The 7500-nt window shown below is 32.5% G+C and overlaps 1 non-coding gene across 1 annotated transcript in view; it reads left to right on the forward strand.

The window, feature by feature from the left end:
- LOC122322818 overlaps positions 1-3609 on the forward strand; it is a 3958-nt gene extending 349 nt beyond the window's left edge. The window contains exon 1 of the ribosomal RNA XR_006246872.1: positions 1-3609. This exon is cut by the window's left edge and continues 349 nt beyond it. This is a non-coding gene — a ribosomal RNA (large subunit ribosomal RNA).
- The last annotated feature ends 3891 nt before the right edge of the window (positions 3610-7500 follow it).

Genomic DNA, 7500 nt, shown 5'->3' on the forward strand with positions numbered 1-7500 from the left:
CCGATAGTAAACAAGTACCGTGAGGGAAAGTTGAAAAGAACTCTGAATAGAGAGTTAAATAGTACGTGAAACTGCTTAGAGGTTAAGCCCGATGAACCTGAATATCCGTTATGGAAAATTCATCATTAGAATTGTAATATTTAATTAATATTATAATAATAGTGTGCATTTTTTCCATATAAGGACATTGTAATCTATTAACATAATTAATTTATCAAAAAATTGTGAATTATTGATTATTTCAATTATAGTGCTTGCATTATAACATGATATAAATGTCATAAATTTGATAAAGTGCTGATAGATTTATATGAATACAGTGCGTTAATTTTTCGGAATTATATAATGGCATAATTTTCAATGATTTTTGTGTTTATTATATGCACTTGTATGATTAACAATGCGAAAGATTCAGGATACCTTCGGGACCCGTCTTGAAACACGGACCAAGGAGTCTAACATATGTGCAAGTTATTGGGATATAAACCTAATAGCGTAATTAACTTGACTATTAATGGGATTAGTTTTTTAGCTATTTATAGTTAATTAACACAATCCCGGGGCGCTCTATATAGTTATGTATAATGATATTTATATTATTTATACCTCTAACTGGAACGTACCTTGAGCATATATGCTGTGACCCGAAAGATGGTGAACTATACTTGATCAGGTTGAAGTCAGGGGAAACCCTGATGGAAGACCGAAACAGTTCTGACGTGCAAATCGATTGTCAGAATTGAGTATAGGGGCGAAAGACCAATCGAACCATCTAGTAGCTGGTTCCTTCCGAAGTTTCCCTCAGGATAGCTGGTGCATTTAACTGTTGTATAAAATAATCTTATCTGGTAAAGCGAATGATTAGAGGCCTTAGGGTCGAAACGATCTTAACCTATTCTCAAACTTTAAATGGGTAAGAACCTTAACTTTCTTGATATGAAGTTTAAGGTTATGATATAATGTGCCCAGTGGGCCACTTTTGGTAAGCAGAACTGGCGCTGTGGGATGAACCAAACGTAATGTTACGGTGCCCAAATTAACAACTCATACAGAAACCATGAAAGGCGTTGGTTGCTTAAAACAGCAGGACGGTGATCATGGAAGTCGAAATCCGCTAAGGAGTGTGTAACAACTCACCTGCCGAAGCAACTAGCCCTTAAAATGGATGGCGCTTAAGTTGTATACCTATACATTACCGCTAAAGTAGATGATTTATGTTACTTGTAATATAAATTTTGAAACTTTAGTGAGTAGGAAGGTACAATGGTGTGCATAGAAGTGTTTGGCGTAAGCCTGCATGGAGCCGCCATTGGTACAGATCTTGGTGGTAGTAGCAAATAATCGAATGAGACCTTGGAGGACTGAAGTGGAGAAGGGTTTCGTGTGAACAGTGGTTGATCACGAGTTAGTCGGTCCTAAGTTCAAGGCGAAAGCCGAAAATTTTCAAGTATAGAAAAATCAAAATATATTTTGCATCATACCGATTTTTATACACTTGAATAATTTTGAACGAAAGGGAATACGGTTCCAATTCCGTAACCTGTTGAGTATCCGTTTGTTATTAAATATGGGCCTCGTGCTCATCCTGGCAACAGGAACGACCATAAAGAAGCCGTCGAGAGGTATCGGAAGAGTTTTCTTTTCTGTTTTATAGCCGTACTACCATGGAAGTCTTTCGCAGAGAGATATGGTAGATGGGCTAGAAGAGCATGACATATACTGTTGTGTCGATATTTTCTCCTCGGACCTTGAAAATTTATGGTGGGGATACGCAAACTTCTCAACAGGCCGTACCAATATCCGCAGCTGGTCTCCAAGGTGAAGAGTCTCTAGTCGATAGAATAATGTAGGTAAGGGAAGTCGGCAAATTAGATCCGTAACTTCGGGATAAGGATTGGCTCTGAAGATTGAGATAGTCGGGCTTGATTGGGAAACAATAACATGGTTTATGTGCTCGTTCTGGGTAAATAGGGTTTCTATCATTTATGGTAGATTCTTGTTCCCCGGATAGTTTAGTTACGTAGCCAATTGTGGAACTTTCTTGCTAAAATTTTTAAGAATACTAATTGGGCAACTGATTAGTTCTTTTAAATTATAACGATTATCAATTAACAATCAATTCAGAACTGGCACGGACTTGGGGAATCCGACTGTCTAATTAAAACAAAGCATTGTGATGGCCCTAGCGGGTGTTGACACAATGTGATTTCTGCCCAGTGCTCTGAATGTCAAAGTGAAGAAATTCAAGTAAGCGCGGGTCAACGGCGGGAGTAACTATGACTCTCTTAAGGTAGCCAAATGCCTCGTCATCTAATTAGTGACGCGCATGAATGGATTAACGAGATTCCTACTGTCCCTATCTACTATCTAGCGAAACCACAGCCAAGGGAACGGGCTTGGAATAATTAGCGGGGAAAGAAGACCCTTTTGAGCTTGACTCTAATCTGGCAGTGTAAGGAGACATAAGAGGTGTAGAATAAGTGGGAGATATTAGACTTCGGTTTGGTATCGACAATGAAATACCACTACTCTTATTGTTTCCTTACTTACTTGATTAAATGGAACGTGTATCATTTCCTAGCCATTATACGGATGTATTTATTATATCTTATGGTATTGGGTTTTGATGCAAGCTTCTTGATCAAAGTATCACGAGTTTGTTATATAATCGCAAACAAATTCTTTAATAAGAAAATGCATTTATGTATTTTTGATTTAAAAATTTGGTATAACTCCAATTACTCAGGTATGATCCAATTCAAGGACATTGCCAGGTAGGGAGTTTGACTGGGGCGGTACATCTCTCAAATAATAACGGAGGTGTCCCAAGGCCAGCTCAGTGCGGACAGAAACCACACATAGAGCAAAAGGGCAAATGCTGACTTGATCTCGGTGTTCAGTACACACAGGGACAGCAAAAGCTCGGCCTATCGATCCTTTTGGTTTAAAGAGTTTTTAACAAGAGGTGTCAGAAAAGTTACCATAGGGATAACTGGCTTGTGGCGGCCAAGCGTTCATAGCGACGTCGCTTTTTGATCCTTCGATGTCGGCTCTTCCTATCATTGTGAAGCAAAATTCACCAAGCGTTGGATTGTTCACCCATGCAAGGGAACGTGAGCTGGGTTTAGACCGTCGTGAGACAGGTTAGTTTTACCCTACTAATGACAAAACGTTGTTGCGACAGCATTCCTGCGTAGTACGAGAGGAACCGCAGGTACGGACCAATGGCACAATACTTGTTCGAGCGAACAGTGGTATGACGCTACGTCCGTTGGATTATGCCTGAACGCCTCTAAGGTCGTATCCGTGCTGGACTGCAATGATAAATAAGGGGCAATTTGCATTGTATGGCTTCTAAACCATTAAAAGTTTATAATTTATTTTATAAACGACAATGGATGTGATGCCAATGTTATTTGTAACATAGTAAATTGGGAGGATCTATGATCACCTGATGCCGTGCTAGTTACATATTTAAACATTATTTAATACAATGACAAAGCCTAGAATCAATTGTAAACGACTTTTGTAACAGGCAAGGTGTTGTAAGTGGTTGAGCAGCTGCCATACTGCGATCCACTGAAGCTTATCCTTTGCTTGATGATTCGAAAATGTTAATAAAACAACAAATATAAAATATAATATGTGTGTTATGGTTGTTAAACACCAACTAAAACATATATATATATATATATTGTATGAGTTGTTTAAAGGTGCCATATTTGTTAATTTACTTATGATATTTTATATATTTCTTTGTAAGTTGATAATGTGTGGACCGGACCTTAAGAAAATGTTATATACAAAAAGCTTTTTGATGATGCAATACAAAATTTATGTTATTTTATAAATAACATTCTTTTCAGAATAATTGAATTGTTATTGAAAGGAATAAAGAAATTAAATTGTTTTAAACAAAACAGAGAAAGAAGAACACACATTTTATTATATATATGAGTATATATATATATATATATATATATATATATATATGTATATATATATGATAACTGCGAAAGGCAATAGTAGAAAACACAAAAAAATAAATATATGAAATCATATTAAAAATATATTATAATTCAATCAATGGAGAACAGTAATATGCGAATGAAAAATTTACACTCTTAAACATAAATGTTATATTTAGTGTGAAATAGAAGTTTATATTTTATTTGATATTGCATAATAATAATAAACCGATTAATAAAATTTACACTCATGAGACTTGGAATTGTTATGAAATTCAATTCAGTGTTTTCCAATACAAAATGTCAAATAATATCATGAAACATATAAATTACATGTTAGATAATAACATATGATACAAACAATGTGATATAATAGAATTTAACATGTAAAATAAATGTTGGGTAATAACGTATGGAACAACTCTACTACAATAAAAAATGTTTGCTATAGACAAAATTATATATGGAAATCACATGATTGTGGAGTATTGTCTTGCCGGCAGCCGTCAATTATAGTTCAAATTATTAAATATTTAAGTTATTCGTGTGTTATATTTAAATTAATACATGAAGAATTAATAGTGAGTGGTTGCATTTGAAAAAAGTATCATTCTTAAGGAAATGGTGTTCAAAAACCTATATATGGAGTGGTGTCGCGCAAGGCAAGTCATATGAGAAAAAGTAAAAGTAACAAAATAATATGACTGTGGAGTATTGTCTTGCCGGCATGGGTCATTTATTGGGCAAATTATGAAATGTTATGAAATTCAATTCAGTGTTTTCCAATACAAAATGTCAAATAATATCATGAAACATATAAATTACATGTTAGATAATAACATATGACACAAACAATGTGATATAATAGAATTTAACATGTAAAATAAATGTTGGGTAATAACGTATGGAACAACTCTACTACAATAAAAAATGTTTGCTATAGACAAAATTATATATGGAAATCACATGATTGTGGAGTATTGTCTTGCCGGCAGCCGTCAATTATAGTTCAAATTATTAAATATTTAAGTTATTCGTGTGTTATATTTAAATTAATACATGAAGAATTAATAGTGAGTGGTTGCATTTGAAAAAAAGTATCATTCTTAAGGAAATGGTGTTCAAAAACCTATATATGGAGTGGTGTCGCGCAAGGCAAGTCATATGAGAAAAAGTAAAAGTAACAAAATAATATGACTGTGGAGTATTGTCTTGCCGGCATGGGTCATTTATTGGGCAAATTATGAAATGTTATGAAATTCAATTCAGTGTTTTCCAATACAAAATGTCAAATAATATCATGAAACATATAAATTACATGTTAGATAATAACATATGACACAAACAATGTGATATAATAGAATTTAACATGTAAAATAAATGTTGGGTAATAACGTATGGAACAACTCTACTACAATAAAAAATGTTTGCTATAGACAAAATTATATATGGAAATCACATGATTGTGGAGTATTGTCTTGCCGGCAGCCGTCAATTATAGTTCAAATTATTAAATATTTAAGTTATTCGTGTGTTATATTTAAATTAATACATGAAGAATTAATAGTGAGTGGTTGCATTTGAAAAAAGTATCATTCTTAAGGAAATGGTGTTCAAAAACCTATATATGGAGTGGTGTCGCGCAAGGCAAGTCATATGAGAAAAAGTAAAAGTAACAAAATAATATGACTGTGGAGTATTGTCTTGCCGGCATGGATAATTTATTGGGCAAATTATGAAAAAATGAAGTTAATCTTGTATTATATTTTATTTAATACATGAAGAATTAATGTTGGGTGGTAGCATTTGAAAAAAAGTATCATGCTTAAAGAGATGGTGTTCAAAAACCTATATATGGAGTGGTGTCGCGCAAGGCAAGTCATATGAGAAAAAGTAAAAGTAACAAAATAATATGACTGTGGAGTATTGTCTTGCCGGCATGGATAATTTATTGGGCAAATTATGAAAAAATGAAGTTAATCTTGTATTATATTTAATTTAATACATGAAGAATTAATGTTGGGTGGTAGCATTTGAAAAAAGTATCATGCTTAAAGAGATGGTGTTCAAAAACCTATATATGGAGTGGTGTCGCGCAAGGCAAGTCATATGAGAAAGAGTAAAAGTAACAAAATAATATGACTGTGGAGTATTGTCTTGCCGGCATGGATAATTTACTGGGCAAATTATGAAATAATGAAGTTAATCTTGTATTATATTTAATTTAATACATGAAGAATTAATGTTGGGTGGTAGCATTTGAAAAAAAGTATCATGCTTAAAGAGATGGTGTTCAAAAACCTATATATGGAGTGGTGTCGCGCAAGGCAAGTCATATGAGAAAAAGTAAAAGTAACAAAATAATATGACTGTGGAGTATTGTCTTGCCGGCATGGATAATTTATTGGGCAAATTATGAAATAATGAAGTTAATCTTGTATTATATTTAATTTAATACATGAAGAATTAATGTTGGGTGGTAGCATTTGAAAAAGTATCATGCTTAAAGAGATGGTGTTCAAAAACCTTTATATGGAGTGGTGTCGCGCAAGGCAAGTCATATGAGAAAGAGTAAAAGTAACAAAATAATATGACTGTGGAGTATTGTCTTGCCGGCATGGATAATTTATTGGGCAAATTATGAAATAATGAAGTTAATCTTGTATTATATTTAATTTAATACATGAAGAATTAATGTTGGGTGGTAGCATTTGAAAAAAGTATCATGCTTAAAGAGATGGTGTTCAAAAACCTTTACATGGTGAGTGGTGTGTGCTCATCTATTATATGAAGATTTCATATAATTTATTAAAGATTATGTTATACGCTCATGTTTGTGTTTGAGTATGTTCGTTCGTTATTAATAATAATTGCTTGGCTGCGATAAAAAAAGATAATTGCGGAATTTGCCAAGGTATGTTGTTGGAAATATTGTATTAAAATCTTTATTTCCACAATATATTATAATAGGTTTCCTTTTATCGTTAATTTCTCTCTTATAACAAACAAATGTAACCGATTGAAAATTGATATAGCAGATGTGGATGCATTTGTTGTGTCAATGAGTAAATTGGTTAAAACATGTCATATTTTTATATATTATTTGTCATCATTAAAAAATTCACATTTCTTTGCTGAATGTGAGTTGGAGTGCTTTTCTTGATATATATATATTATTTCAAAATTAAATGTCGTAAAATATCAATTTGTTGTCATAATAAATTTGATTTATTTCTCCATATATTTTATGTGGGAAGTGAACAAAAAATCAAAGTGTGATAATATATTATATTAAGCAAGTGCAATTAATAAAATATTGTTGAACGAAATTTATATAGATTACTTTGTCAATTTTATTAAATTAACGAAAATGAAATGCTATCTAATAATAGCCATATTCGTTTATTATCTAGTTTAAATATACATCTATATTATTTTATTCAAAAGTATTAATCAATTTGTCATATATTATTAGATTTGTATATTAATGTATTTTATATATATGTATAATATATTTGTACATATATAAATA

The sequence above is a fragment of the Drosophila grimshawi genome, unplaced genomic scaffold (genome assembly GCF_018153295.1).
Source record: "Drosophila grimshawi isolate 15287-2541.00 unplaced genomic scaffold, ASM1815329v1 contig_82, whole genome shotgun sequence".
Classification (NCBI taxonomy): domain Eukaryota; kingdom Metazoa; phylum Arthropoda; class Insecta; order Diptera; family Drosophilidae; genus Drosophila; species Drosophila grimshawi.